A 13,552-nucleotide genomic window follows, 5' to 3' on the forward strand; every position below is an offset into this window, starting at 1 on the left:
AGACGCCTTTTAGATCGCCTTACTGGAGTAAGTCTGTTCATTTTGAACGTGACTCCAGGTAGACGGGACTAGCGAAGGAAGTCAATGTCGCCACCTCCATTGGCGAGATTGACACCTTGCTAGCGCCGTCATCGCCTGGTATGGATTTTAAGGGGAACCCCTATGCCGAAAAAACGGTGTGGGGTCCCCCCAAAGTCCATATCAGACCCTTATCCGAGCATGCAGCCCAGGCGGTCAGGAAAGGGGGTGGGGACGAGCACCCCCCCCTCCTGAACCATACTAGGCTGCATGCCCTCAACATGGGGGAGGTGGGGCCCCCCTCCGCAAAGAATCTTGTCCCCATGTTGATGAGGACAAGGGCCTGTTCTCGACAACCCTGGCCATTGGTTGGGGTCTGTGGGTGGGGGGCTTATCAGAATCTGGGAGCCCCCTTTAATAAGGGGGCCCCCAGATCCCGGCCCCACCCACCCTATGTGAAATGAGTATGAGGTACATCGTACCCCTACCCATTCACCTGAGGGAAAAAGTGTCAATAAAAAAACACAACACAGGTTTTTAAAGTAGTTTATTAGGCAGCTTCAGGGGGGTCTTCTCACCGGGCTCCTCCGCTTTCTTCTGCTCTTTTACCACTCTTTCACTAGAGGAGGAGCCCTGCTTTCTCCTTCTTTGCCGCCGTCCGGGGGTCTTCTTCTGACTTCTCCCGCTCTTCGGTTCTTCTGCCGGGCTCCTCTTCTTCTTCCAGTTCTTTTACCAGCGTTGGCCCGGTCTTGTATGGGGTACATTTTCTCATACACATAGATTTTAAGAGTTGCCAGAGTGTCTGGGGGTATCGACACTTGATTGTCAACCATTAGACAATTATAGGTGTTTTGCTAAGCCAAGGTCAGAAGGTCATCAAAATAACATTAGAAGTAATTTCTGATACAACATTGCCCCCTTAAGGGGAAAATAGTAAGAATCTAATATGGCTGCACATATATGGTTGTCTTGGCAATGTGGAAACTCCATCGTCATATGACATCATCAATTACATAGTATTAGACACACACCCACTTTTGGGGTGGAATAAAAAGATGTTACTCATAGCATAGAGGGATCTGAGGTCTGATGGGAGAGAGGAGGATGGCTGGATGGTTCCATCTCTCTAGAGGCTAAAGGAAAGATCTCCAGGGAGTTGTCTACCTCACTAAAAGATGGAGAAATGTAGGGAGATTGAAAGAGGTCCCTTTGGGAAATTCATCAGATGCCTCACAATGATCTTCTCAAACTAACAGACTTCTTAAAGTTCTGGTAAAGTATTTTTCTCCAAATATATTTCTTTATTGAAAGAGATAATGGACAGCATTACATAGAATATTACTGTTTGTACAGGTAACCTCTACATGAACTGATCGTTAACATTGTATATATAATAACAGTAAGGATGAACCTGCGAACAGACCTAAACTTCGTGTGAACTTTAGAACCCTATTAAAGTCTATGGGCCTCGAACGTTCACAATCTAAAGTGCTAATTTTAAAGGTTAATATGCAAGTTACTGTCCTAAAAAGTATTTGGGGACCTGGGTTCTGCCCCAGGGGACATGGATCAATGCAAAAAAAAGTTTTAAAAACGGCCGTTTTTTCAGGAGCAGTGATTTTAATAATGATTAAAGTGAAACAAAAAAAGTGTAATATTCCTTTAAATTTCGTACTTGGGGGGTGTCTATAGTATGCCTGTGAAGGGGCGCATGTTTCCCATGCTTAGAACTGTCCCTGCACAAAGTGTCATTTCGCAAGGAAAAAAGTATTTTAAAATCACTTTCCATTGTTCTCTGTATTAGCCGACAATTCATTCATTCATTGATAAAAAAAAAAAAGCGTGGGGGTTCCCCTAAATTCAATTACCAGGCCCTTCAGGTGTATATTAAGGGGAACCCCGTGTCAAATGAAAAAAAAATTGACGTGGGGGTCCCCCTAAAAATCCACACCAGACCCTTTATCCGAGCACACAACCTGGCAGGCCGCAGGAAAAGAGGGGGGGACGAGAGAGCACCCCCTCCTGAACCATACCAGGCCACATGCCCTCAACATTGGGAGGATGCTTTGGGGGTCTGTGACCCCTCAAAGCACCATGTCCCCATGTTGATGGGGACAAGAGCCTCATCCCCACAACCCTGGCCGGTGGTTGTGGGGGTCTGCAGGCGGGGGGCTTATCAGAATCTGAAAGCCCCCTTTAACAAGGGGACCCCCAGATCCCGGCCCCCCCGTTTGAAATGGTAAGGGGGTACAAAAGTAGGTGCGTTACATCAGGGGGGGCGGGGTCACCCATACATCACTGGGGAACCCCATGGCTTCCCTCATCAGCGTCTGAGGGGGTGGGGTCAGGTGATGGCTGGCCAGCCCTCCTAATATAAGTAACGTCAGCGCTATGATCCCCGCAGTGTCTCCGCAGTGGAGACAGAAGACGGATGCATGTATGGACAGCACTGGACTGTGAGATCCCCCGTCGCTGGATCAGATCAGCCATCGCTGGCCCCCGGAGAGATGATCATCCATCCCTGGATAGCAAGAATGGATTACCACAGGCTGTTTTTAAAACTTTTTTTTTTGCATTGATAGCATTTTAGATTTCTCCCATAGACTTGTACCGGGTGTTCCGGCTTTTCAAATTTGCTGCGAACAGCCCAAATTGTTCACTGTTCGCTGAACAGGTGAACAGGCAATGTTTGAGTCGAACATGAGTTTGACTCGAACTTGAATCTCATCCCTAAATAACAGTTAGGGAACGGAAAAAGGGTCATCAACATCTTAACAAGCAATACTTAGCAGAGTTCCCAGTATGTAGTGGTTAGTTTGAATCCGACCTGGTCAGGGGCATCTTGCAGTGTGCAGGATTTTTGTGGGTACATGAGTGTAATAAAAATTGCTACATGCCTTGAAGCAGGGGGGAGCCAGGATGTTCATGATCGGACCTTGGTGTCTATGGGTGATTACATATAGACGTTTTGCACTTCTCTACCTGCATTCTGTTTCCAGGCTTTCTGGATCGTTGCTTTCTGCAGCCTATGAGTTGTCTGAATGAGATATGCCAGGTGACTTAGTCCTCTTCTGCTTTGCAGTGTAAAGGGTTCCACTAGGTGGGGAAATGAAGTCAACAAATCTGGAGGGAGCTCTAGTTGGGCCAAGTAGATCGATGTTGGGGGTAATTGGCTGTCCCAGTGGGAAAGCAGGGTGGTATGGGGTAGGGTGGGTGGGTACCAGCCGTTAAGAATGGGGTTGCTGCTTTGTTCCTGCCTCCCTCCCCAGGGGAGTGGTGGTGTTTGTGATGAGATATTCTGTAGGCTCTGGCATGCGGTTGATGGGCAGGGTGGTCCGCTAGTTGGCAGAGGGACCAGTCTTTATTAGTTGCTTTTTATAATCGTGTCTATTGTAGTGTCTTGATGAGATTAGAGAATTCCCTTGTTGTCTGGCAATGTATCCAGCAGGCCCATTTAGATCCTTATTTATGAGGGGTGTCTCGTGTGCGGTATATGAGTTCTTCCATGTCAGCTATGTGTTTGATTCTTCCAAACCATTCTTTTGAGTGATGGTGTGGTTTGCGACTTCCAGTAGATTGGGATGCATTGTTTTGCGGCATTTATCATGTGCATCGCAAGAGATTTGTGGTAAATGTTATGAGGTAAATGGGTATGTGGAGAAGGTATTGGGTCAGGATCAAAGTCCAAAGTTGTGACATGTGAGGTGATGCGGAGGACTTCAGAAGTTTTGGATGCGTGGGCAAGACCACCATATATTTAACAATGTGCTAATCTTCTTGACATCTCCAGTACGTGTCCGGAATGGTGGGTTTGAATTTGTGAAGTATGGATGGAGTGCGGTACCAGCGTGCTTGTATTTTAAAGCCATTCTCCTGCATTGTTACATTCACCGAGCCTTTGTGTATGTTGAAGTGTATGTTTTCCCACTCTTCTGGTGTTAGGGAAGAGGATAGGTCTTTTTCCCAGGCTTTGCAATGCATAAGGTCGTTTGGTTGATGATTCGCGAAGAGGAGAGAGTGGGTTGTGGATATGAGGTGAGTCTGAGGCTCGTTTTGTATACATAATCTTTCAATGGGCGTCAGTGCTCTGGAGCAGGGGCTTTTTTTGTCCAGTGACTTCAGAAAGTGAGTGATCTGTAGGTATGTCCATGCTGGGATGGTGGGTTTATCCATCAGTGTGGCAAGTCGGGAGGTGGACTGTATCTTTCCCTGATCATAAAAATGAAGTGCTTGAATCTGGTCCCTGGGAGAAAACTGTTCATTTTTAGAATTGCCGCTCTGCCAAACCACAAGAAGGTGGTCCTTTTCCAATTCGTTAGATCTGTCTTCAGTTTGTTCAGTATTGGTATGTAGTTTTTTATGTATAGGTCTTGTAGTTTAGATGTTAATTGGATGCCCAGATATGTGATAGCATCTGCTTTCCATTGGAATGGAAAGTTTTCTTTACATTGTGCCACAAGCGACGGAGGTAAGGAAACGCTGAGAGCAAAGTATTTTGACAGATTCATTTTCAGATTGGGTATCTGATTGAAGTTTTGGAATTCTCTTAGTAGGACTAGCAGTGTGGTGTGTGGGTTTGTAAGGGATAATAATATATCGTCCGCAAAAGCAGAGAGCTTGAACTCTTTATATTTAGCTTTTACACCTTGGATGTCAGGGTTGTGTATGAAACTATATAGGAGGGGTTCTGGGGTCAAGATAAATAGAATCGGGGATAGGGGACAGCCTTGTCTTGTGCCTTTGTGGATGGAGAAGGCACTCGACAGGGCATTATTCACTCTCACTCTTGCTGAGGGATTAGTGTGCAGGGATAAGATGAGGCTGAGCAAGTGGGGGGGGGCTATGCCCATGGATTGGAGTACTGCTTCCATGTAATCACATGCTACCCTGTTGAATGCCTTCTCCACGTCCAGGGACAGAAAGAAGCCTTTTTGATTAGACGATGGGATATGGTGATGTAGATTTATGGCCTTGATGGTATTGTCCCCGGCTCCTCATCCAGGGACAAATCCCACTTGGTCATGGGGAATGATTGATGGGAGGAGTGGCAGGATTCTGTTGACGAGTATTTTTCTTTGGGAACTACTACTATGTGGGCCTCAAGCATTTCTCGGGGGAATGGGTTGAATGATGTAATAGAGTTGAAGGCCTTCTGGAATGGGACTTCAAGGTGTTCAGCGAAAGTTTTGTAGTAAGCGGCCGACAGCCCGTCTGGGCATGGGCTCTTGCCCAATTTTAACTATTTCAGTGCTGTCACCCATTCCTGTTGGGTAATTGGGCCTTCTAGGCTGTCGGTCGTTTCTTGGGATAGTTTCCTCTTGCAGTGTTGCTCCAGGAATTGTTTGATTTTGTTTGTTTTGGTCATGTGGGACAGGGGCGAAGAATTGGATTGGTTGATGTTGTTGTAAAGCGAGGCATAGTATTTCTCAAATTCCTCTGCTATATCTGAATTTGTCATGCGTATCGACCCTGTGGGGGAGATGAGTTTGTGTATTGCCTAGAGGCGATTCAGTTCGCATTGTGCGCTATATAAGTATTTCATTCATTCATTCATTCATTCATTGTTTTTTTGGCTTTTTTGGTTTGAAGGTGGCCACTTTTGTTACCAAACTCATAAAAGAGGTTTTGGGAAAGCATGTACTTTTTCTTTGTAGTTTTGTTCAGCTCCTCTTGTATTTTTGAGCGGGTCTCAATTAGGTCTTGGTGGGTTTGTTGCGATAGGGTGTGTTTGTGCAGCGCTTCTAAGGACTTAAGTTTTGTGAATAAGTCTGATAGTTTCTGGCATTTTTCCTTTTTAATTCTAGCCGCAAGGGAAATAAGTTCTCCCCTAATTACGCATTTATGCGCTGCCCATTGTGTCAGGCTATTTGTGTCAGTCGTGTCGTTTTCTTTAAAATAGTTCTTCAGGCATTGTCTGATTTCTGTGTTTCGAGATATGTCTGTCAAGAAAGCTGGATATAGTTTCCAGATTTGGGTGTGGGTTACTTTTTCAGGTAGGGGAAGTGTGATGGATATCGGGTGGTGATCGGATAGTGTCATTGATTCTATTGTAGCTTTCATCAGGTAGGAGAGGTCGCACTGTAACAAGAATATATAGTCTAGTCAAGAGTATCGTTTGTGTGGATTTGAGAAGAAGGTATAGTCCTTCTCTTTAGGATATAAGGTGTGCCACGTATCATGCAGCAGGAGGTTTTGGAGGCTCAATGTGATTTGACACAATTCCCTGTAGGGTATGTGAGAGGTGCCAGTGGATGTGTCAATTACTACTATGAGCATACCCTTTTGAAAAGACAAGAGGCGTTGTGAGATGTCTCGGAAAAATGATACCTGCGATGTATTGGGGCTGTATATATTGGCTAGGGTGATCGGTTTGTCTTTCCAGGTACCTTTCAAAAAATGTATCTGCCTTGTTCATCTAGTATCATGTGTGTCACCTGAATAGGTGTGTTTTTTGAAAAGAGGATTGAGACCCCTTTGGATTTTGAGGTTGGGGAAGTAGCGTGAAAGCTTTTTGGGTAAAGGTGGTTGGATAATTTAGGGATAGCTCGTGAGCAAAAGTGGGTCTCCTGCAGGAAAACTAAATCCGCCTTCAGGCTGTGCATTTGGGACAAGATCTGTGTGCGTTTTTCTGTCATGTTGAGGCCTTTTGCATTAAGGGAGACCAATTTGAGGGTGGGCTGTTTGTCTCTGCATGATGGGAGCGGTGTTTAGTGTTCACCACCTGGTGAATTTGGGGAAGGAGGCAGGAAGGGCTTTGCCGATGGTGTGGTGTGGAGGGGGGGCAGAAAGAGGCAGTTGGGTAGGAGGTAAAGTGGGAAGAGGGAGAAGGAGAAATGGGTAGTAGGGTGACTGGTGGGGAGTAGGGGGCAGTGAAGGGCGTGAGCTCCTCAGGAGTAGAAGAGAAGTTTATATATCAGTTGTATGCGGCTGTGGAACACTGGTCCCACCTGAAGTATGTTGTTCCAGGAGGGGTCAGTGGACTGTCACTATGTCCACTGTGTGTGGGAGTGTTTGGCTTCGGTTCTCGGTGTACTATGGTGTCGGGTTACAGTGAGGCTTGGTTAGCTTAGTTCGGTGCTTGCTAGTGGGATTTGTAGAGGGTGAGAGTAGAGCCAGCCCCCTCAAGGGGTGCCAAGTGTGGTGTTCTAATCTAGTGCTGATGTTGCCCGCTAGGAGTTAGGGGATACATCAATCTATTGTCTCTGTGACATGGCCATAGCTTGAACTGTGGCCTAAATTGGGTTTAAGTGTCACCCCAGTTACTGTTTACGTACTTGTATACTTGTATTACTTTACTCTGCTTGAGTACCTAGAGTACTCGCTGTTTATCATCCTAAAAAGGTTTAACATATGAACATAACCTGGAGATCATCTCTCTGTGTATTCCTACCAAGTGTAGAGCATCTATGGTGTCAGATTGCATGGTATTCACATGTAGTGTGGATCCTTGGGTATAAAGCTCCCTAGAAGGGGAGTAGCAGCTATACTAATGTTATAAACCTTTCAGATTAGGCAAATACAAAGTATAGAAGCTATACAAACATTAACTTGGATCTATTTACAGTAATTACTTAAAGCAGGTCAAACAGATCAGTCCGTGGGAGGCACTGTGGTTTGTCTTGGGAGCTGTGCACCTTAGTTTAGGTTGCGCCCGTATATCAGTAATCAAAGATCCCTATAATAACCAGTTATCAAGAGTTAAGTGTTACCCCCGGGCAATAACAGGTGACATATTCCACACATTCTCATTGATGATGCATACTTTTCGTCTATTTCTACTAGAGATACCTATATGTCTGTATTCGACTCCTAAGACTGTTCCAGCATGTCTTCTTTGTCCATTCTGGTAGTCTGTGTCCATGGGATTACAGCTAATAGTATCTCATGGGGCAGATCAGTAGTGATCACTCCCTGCCAAGTATAGTTGAGCTACTGCGGGTCACAAAAAATATATTAGGGTGTTTCAACTGACTTTTCTGGGTGAGAGTGTGGCTGTGGTAAGTGTGCAGTCCATGAAGATGCCGGGTTGGATAGGACGGGGTAATAATGGTCAAGAAATGTGAGGTTATCTCTAATTCTGGATGAAGGTGAAGCACAGAAAAAGTCTGCAGGTCGAGTTTGCAGGGGGTCTCGTACTTCTTGTAACGGTGGGGAGTCTGGTCGTCCATCAGCCGGTGACCTCTGAGTGGCGCGGTAGTCGGGTGAGGCCATGGGGCTTCCATTCCTCAGGAGTCCTGCGGCCTGGTGCGGAGAAGAGGGTGGGTGAGAGCATCAGCGGTGGCTTATGCTGAAGTTGCCAGCTTCAATAACATCATCCATGGAGGTTGTTCTACGTAACGGTGGAAGGCAAAAGTCGCTGTACCAGTCTGGTAGCTCGACCATCGGGATGTTGAGTGTGGTACAGAAGTGTTTAAGGTCCTCAGGGACCCTGAGGTTTGCTGTGTGACCATCTGTGGAAGCTGACAGGCAAAAGGGGAACGTCCATCTCTAAACTATCACTTTTGCCTTCAGCACGTCCAGCAGGGGTCTCAGCTCCCTTCTCCTCTGCAGGGTTATATTGGAGAGGTCCTGAAAGGTTTTTATTTCTGCCCCTTGGTATGTGAAGCAGATTCATCCACTGGCCTTCCTCAGAATCTCTTCTTTGAGGATAAAGTCTGTGAGGCAACAGATCACATCCCGCCGGGGATCTGTGTCTCTACCTCTTGGGCGCAAAGCCCTATGCATGCGTTCCATCACAATTTGTGTATCGGGGGCTCTTTCCAGCAGGTCATTAAACAGCACTGTATTTGCTCGAGGGAGTTGGTTTGCATCTATGGCTTCAGGCAGGCCTCTTACCCGTAGGTTGCGGCGTCTCCCCCGATTGTCCAGGTCCTTCATGTGCCTATTAATTTCCCTTAGATGGATCACATGTGATTCCGTGACTTGCTGTATTCTGCAGATCGCAGCATCATGGCTTGCGTCTCCTCCACCTCCTCCACTCTCAATGCGATGGCTTCTATGTCTGCGCAAGTCGGCTATGGCATCCACTGTTGTTGCCGACAGTGTTGTTTTGATGTCTGTCGCTACCGCTCGGAGATTCGCCATGCTCAGGGCAGATGTTGAGAGCATATCGGATGTGGGCGGGATTTGGCTGCGGGTCCGGGAGGAGCTTTTACTGGAGGACCAGGGCTCGCGGGCTGAGGCCTGTGTGTCGGACAGGCCTTCTCTGGTTCTCATCCAGAATATCTCCAGGATTTGGCAGCTTAATTGCAAAGTTTGGCTCCTGGGAGACCTCAATCTGGTTGCCGAGGGGCTTTGGGGAGAGCTCTCCATATGTTAGCTCGAGTGTTGGTGGTTGTAGGCAGCTTGAGTTCAAGCGTCCATTACAAAACAGAGCCAGGCCACGCCCCTCTGGTAAAATATTAACCTTTCCATATTATACCTTTTTGATAATTGAATTGTTTTTGCATATACATTACTAAGACCATTTAAATACATGACAAAGCAAATTGGAGTTGTATTATTTTTAACTGCAGTATGAAATAATTATATTCCAAATATTAAAAGACACACACAGTTTTGTCTGTCTTTATAAAACTAAAGACAATATCAGTACAATGGTTTTATTATCAAGATATTTGTGCACAATATAAGAGTGTAAGTTAGGAGATCTGTTTGTTTTGAGAAGAGATAACACCGTACTTAAGGTAAACATAATTGTTTACATAAGTCTGTGAAGTCAGGGAAGCTATTCACAAGTTATCCAAATCTAAAATGTACAAATATCATTCAAGTATTGAAATGTGGTATTTTGTTATAAGAAATTGAATAAGAACTGTGAATATTATCTGAATCATCATTTATCTTTGTTACTGTATGTAGAAGTACTGTATATCCATTTATTTGTTTTATCACAAACTATACCTGATATTATTTTGCACTGTATTTTTAGTTAACCACTTGTGGACCGCCTCACGGGGATGTACGTCTTTTTTTTGAAGAGGGATATCTCGGTAACGGCAGCAGCTGCTGCCACAACCGAGATATCCATCTCTTCAGGCGGCGGTCGGCTGTACGATAATGGTGGTCTCCGCAGCGGATTCGCCGTGAGATCACCGCTATCGGCGGCGGGAGAGGTGCCACCCCCCCTCCCGCCGCCCTCCCGCACTTTCCGCCGCTTACCGGAGCCGTCAGTAAGGGCGGAGGCGATCGGGTCCTCTTCCTAGCTGGGCATAGAGACAAGTGAGGCTAAGATGGCCCCCACTCGTCTCTATACCATAGGAGGGCGGAAGCGACGTCAAAACATCACTTCCGCCCATACCTCTTAAAGGTATATATTTTTTTAAATGTCAGATTTTCTTTTTTTTCTTTTTTTTTTTTTTTTTTGCATTTTAGCCCAAATATGAGATCTGAGGACTTTTTGACCCCAGATCTCATATTTAAGAGGACCTGTCATGCTTTTTTCTATTACAAGGGATGTTTACATTCCTTGTAATAGGAATAAAAGTGATCCATTTTTTTTTTTAAAAAACAGTGTAAAAATAAATAAAATCAATTAAAATAAATAAGAAAAAAAAAATTTTTTTTTTAAAAACACCCCGTCACGACGAGCTTGCGCACAGAAGCGGGCGCATACGTGAGTAGCGCCCGCATATGAAAACGGTGGTCAAACACATGTGAGGTATCGCCGCGATCGGTAGAGCGAGAGCAATAATTCTAAAAATGCAACCTGGAGATTTTTGAGGCTAAAAGTTTGACGCCATTCCACGAGCGGGCGCAATTTTGAAGCGTGACATGTTGGGTATCAATTTACTTGGCATACCATTATCTTTCACAATATAAAAAAAAATTGGGCTAATTTTACTGTTGTCTTATTTTTTTATTCAAAAAAGTGCATTTTTTCAAAAAAAAAGTGCGCTTGTAAGACCGCTGCGCAAATACGGTGTAAAAAAAAGTATTTCAATGACCGCCATTTTATTCTCTAGGGTGTTAGAAAAAAAACAATATAAAATGTTTGGGAGTTCTAAGTAATTTTCTAGCAAAAAAAACTGTTTTAAACATGAAAACACCAAGTCTGAAAAAGAGGCCTGGTCCTTAAGTGGTTAATATATATTTTTAAGCAATATCATTTGTATCACTTGTCTTCAGGATAAATGAAATTGAATTTCTTGTTGGTATTGGTAGAAAATTGTAAATCTCCCAGATCAAAGATTTGCATATTTTAATTGCAATACTGTTTTATTATTTTAGTTAAGGATGAGCCGAACACCCCCCGGTTCGGTTCGCACCAGAACCTGGCGAACAGACTTAAACTTCATGTGAACTTTAGAACCCTATTAAAGTCTATGGGACTCAAACGTTCAAAATCTAAAGTGCTAATTTTAAAGGCTAATATGCAAGTTATTGACCTAAAAAGTGTTTGGGGACCTGGGTCCTGCCCCAGGAGGGGACATGTATCAATGCAAAAAATTTTTAAAAACTGAAGTTTTTTCGGGAGCACTGATTTTAATAATGCTTAAAGTGATACAATAAAAGTGTAATATTCCTTTAAATTTCGTACCTGGGGGTGTGTATAGTATGCCCGTAAAAGGGCGCATGTTTCCTGTGCTTAGAACTGTCCCTGCACAAAGTGTCATTTCTGCTGGAAAAAAAGTCATTTAAAATCACTTGCGGCTATAATGAATTGTCAGCTCCCCATAATACAGAGACGTAATTGAAAGTCATTGATAAAAAAAGCGTGGAGTTCCCCCAAATTCAATTACCAGGCCCTTCAAGTCTGGTATGGATATTAAGGGGAACCCCGAGTCAAATTGAAGAAAAAAAATTACGTGGGGTTCCCCCTAAATATCCATACCAGACCCTTTATCCGAGCATGCAACCTGGCAGGCCGCAGGAAAAGAGGGGGGATGAGAGAGCGCCCCCCCTGAACCGTACCAGGCCACATGCCCTCAACATTGGGAGGATGCTTTGGGGGTCTGTGACCCCTCAAAGCACCTTGTCCCCATGTTGATAAGGACAAGGGCCTCATCCCCACAACCCTGGCCGGTGGTTGTGGGGGTCTGTGGGTGGGGGGCTTATCAGAATCTGGAAGCCCCCTTTAACAAAGGGACCCCCAGATCCCGTTCCCCCCATTTGAAATGGTAAGGGGGTACAAAAGTACCCCTACCATTTCACAAAGAAAGTGTAAAAGAATGTTAAAAAATACACACTTTTGAAAAAGTCCTTTATTAAAAATATATATTTTTTTTAAAAGATTCCACCGGTGGTAATCCACTCTTGCTATCCAGTGACGGATGATCATCTCTCCTAGGTCCAGCGATGGCTGATCTGATCCAGCGACGGGTGATCTCTCCCTCCAGTCCAATGCAGCGCAGTCCATCCATCCTCTGTCTCCACTGGTGATCTCTCCCTCCAGTCCAGCACAGAGCAGTCCATCCATCCTCTATCTCCACTGGCGGAGACACTGCGGGGATCCCGGCAGCCTGACATTTCTTATATGAGGAGGGCGGGACCACCCGTCACCTGAGCCTGGCTTCCCCAATGATGTGTGGATGACCCCATCCCCTATGATGTAACACAGGTGGGAAAGCCTGGCTTCCCCAATGACGTGTGGGTGACCGCACTCCTTATGATGTAACACAGGTTTCCGTTACATCAGAGGGGGGGGTCACCCACACGTCATTGGGGAAGCCAGGCTTTCCCTCCTGCGTCAGGGAGGGGTGGGGTCAGGTGGTGGGGGGCCCCGCCCTCCTCATATAAGAAATGTCAGGCTGCCGGGATCCCCGCAGTGTCTCTGCCAGTGGAGATAGAGGATGGATGGACTGCTCTGTGCTGGACTGGAGGGAGAGATCACCTGTCGCTGGATCAGAACAGCCATCGCTGGACCCCGGAGAGATGATCATCCATCGCTGGATAGCAAGAGTGCCCACAAACCCCTGCAACCACCGGCCAGGGTTGTGGGGATGAGGCCCTTGTCCTCATCAACATGGGGACAAGGTGCTTTGAGGGGTCACAGACCCCCAAAGCATCCTCCCAATGTTGAGGACATGTGGCCTGGTACGGTTCATGAGGGGGGGCACTCTCTCGTCCCCCACTCTTTTCCTGCAGCCTGCTAGGTTGCGTGCTCGGATAAAGGGTCTTGTATGAATATTTAGGGGGAAGCCCACGTCATTTTTTTTTATTTGACATGGGGATCCCCTTAATATCCATACCAGACCTGAAGGGCCTGGTTATTGAATTTGGGGGAACCCCATGCTTTTTTTTATTTTTATTTTTATCAATGACTCTCATAGCCGATAATTCATTATAGCCGCAAGTGATTTTAAATTAAATTTTTTTCCTGCAGAAATTACACTTTGTGCAGGGACATTTCCAAGTACGGGAAACATGTGACCTTTTACAGGCATACTATAGACACCCCCAGGTACAAAATTTAAAGGAATATTACACTTTTATTGTTTCACTTTAAGCATTATTAAAATCACTGCTCCCGAAAAAACTGCAGTTTTTAAAACTTTTTTTTGCATTGATACATGACCCTGGGGCAGGACCCAGG

The 13,552-nt window shown here is 45.4% G+C and overlaps 1 protein-coding gene across 4 annotated transcripts in view; it reads right to left on the minus strand.

Moving 5' to 3' along the window:
• Nucleotides 1-13,552, minus strand: part of LOC143933920 (uncharacterized) — a 325,420-nt gene that overhangs the window by 218,676 nt on the left and 93,192 nt on the right. The gene's annotated exons all lie outside the window — the stretch shown is intronic.

The sequence above is a fragment of the Lithobates pipiens genome, unplaced genomic scaffold (genome assembly GCF_037356315.1).
Source record: "Lithobates pipiens isolate NorthernLeopardFrog02 unplaced genomic scaffold, aLitPip1_a1.2 Scaffold_27, whole genome shotgun sequence".
Classification (NCBI taxonomy): Eukaryota; Metazoa; Chordata; class Amphibia; order Anura; family Ranidae; genus Lithobates; species Lithobates pipiens.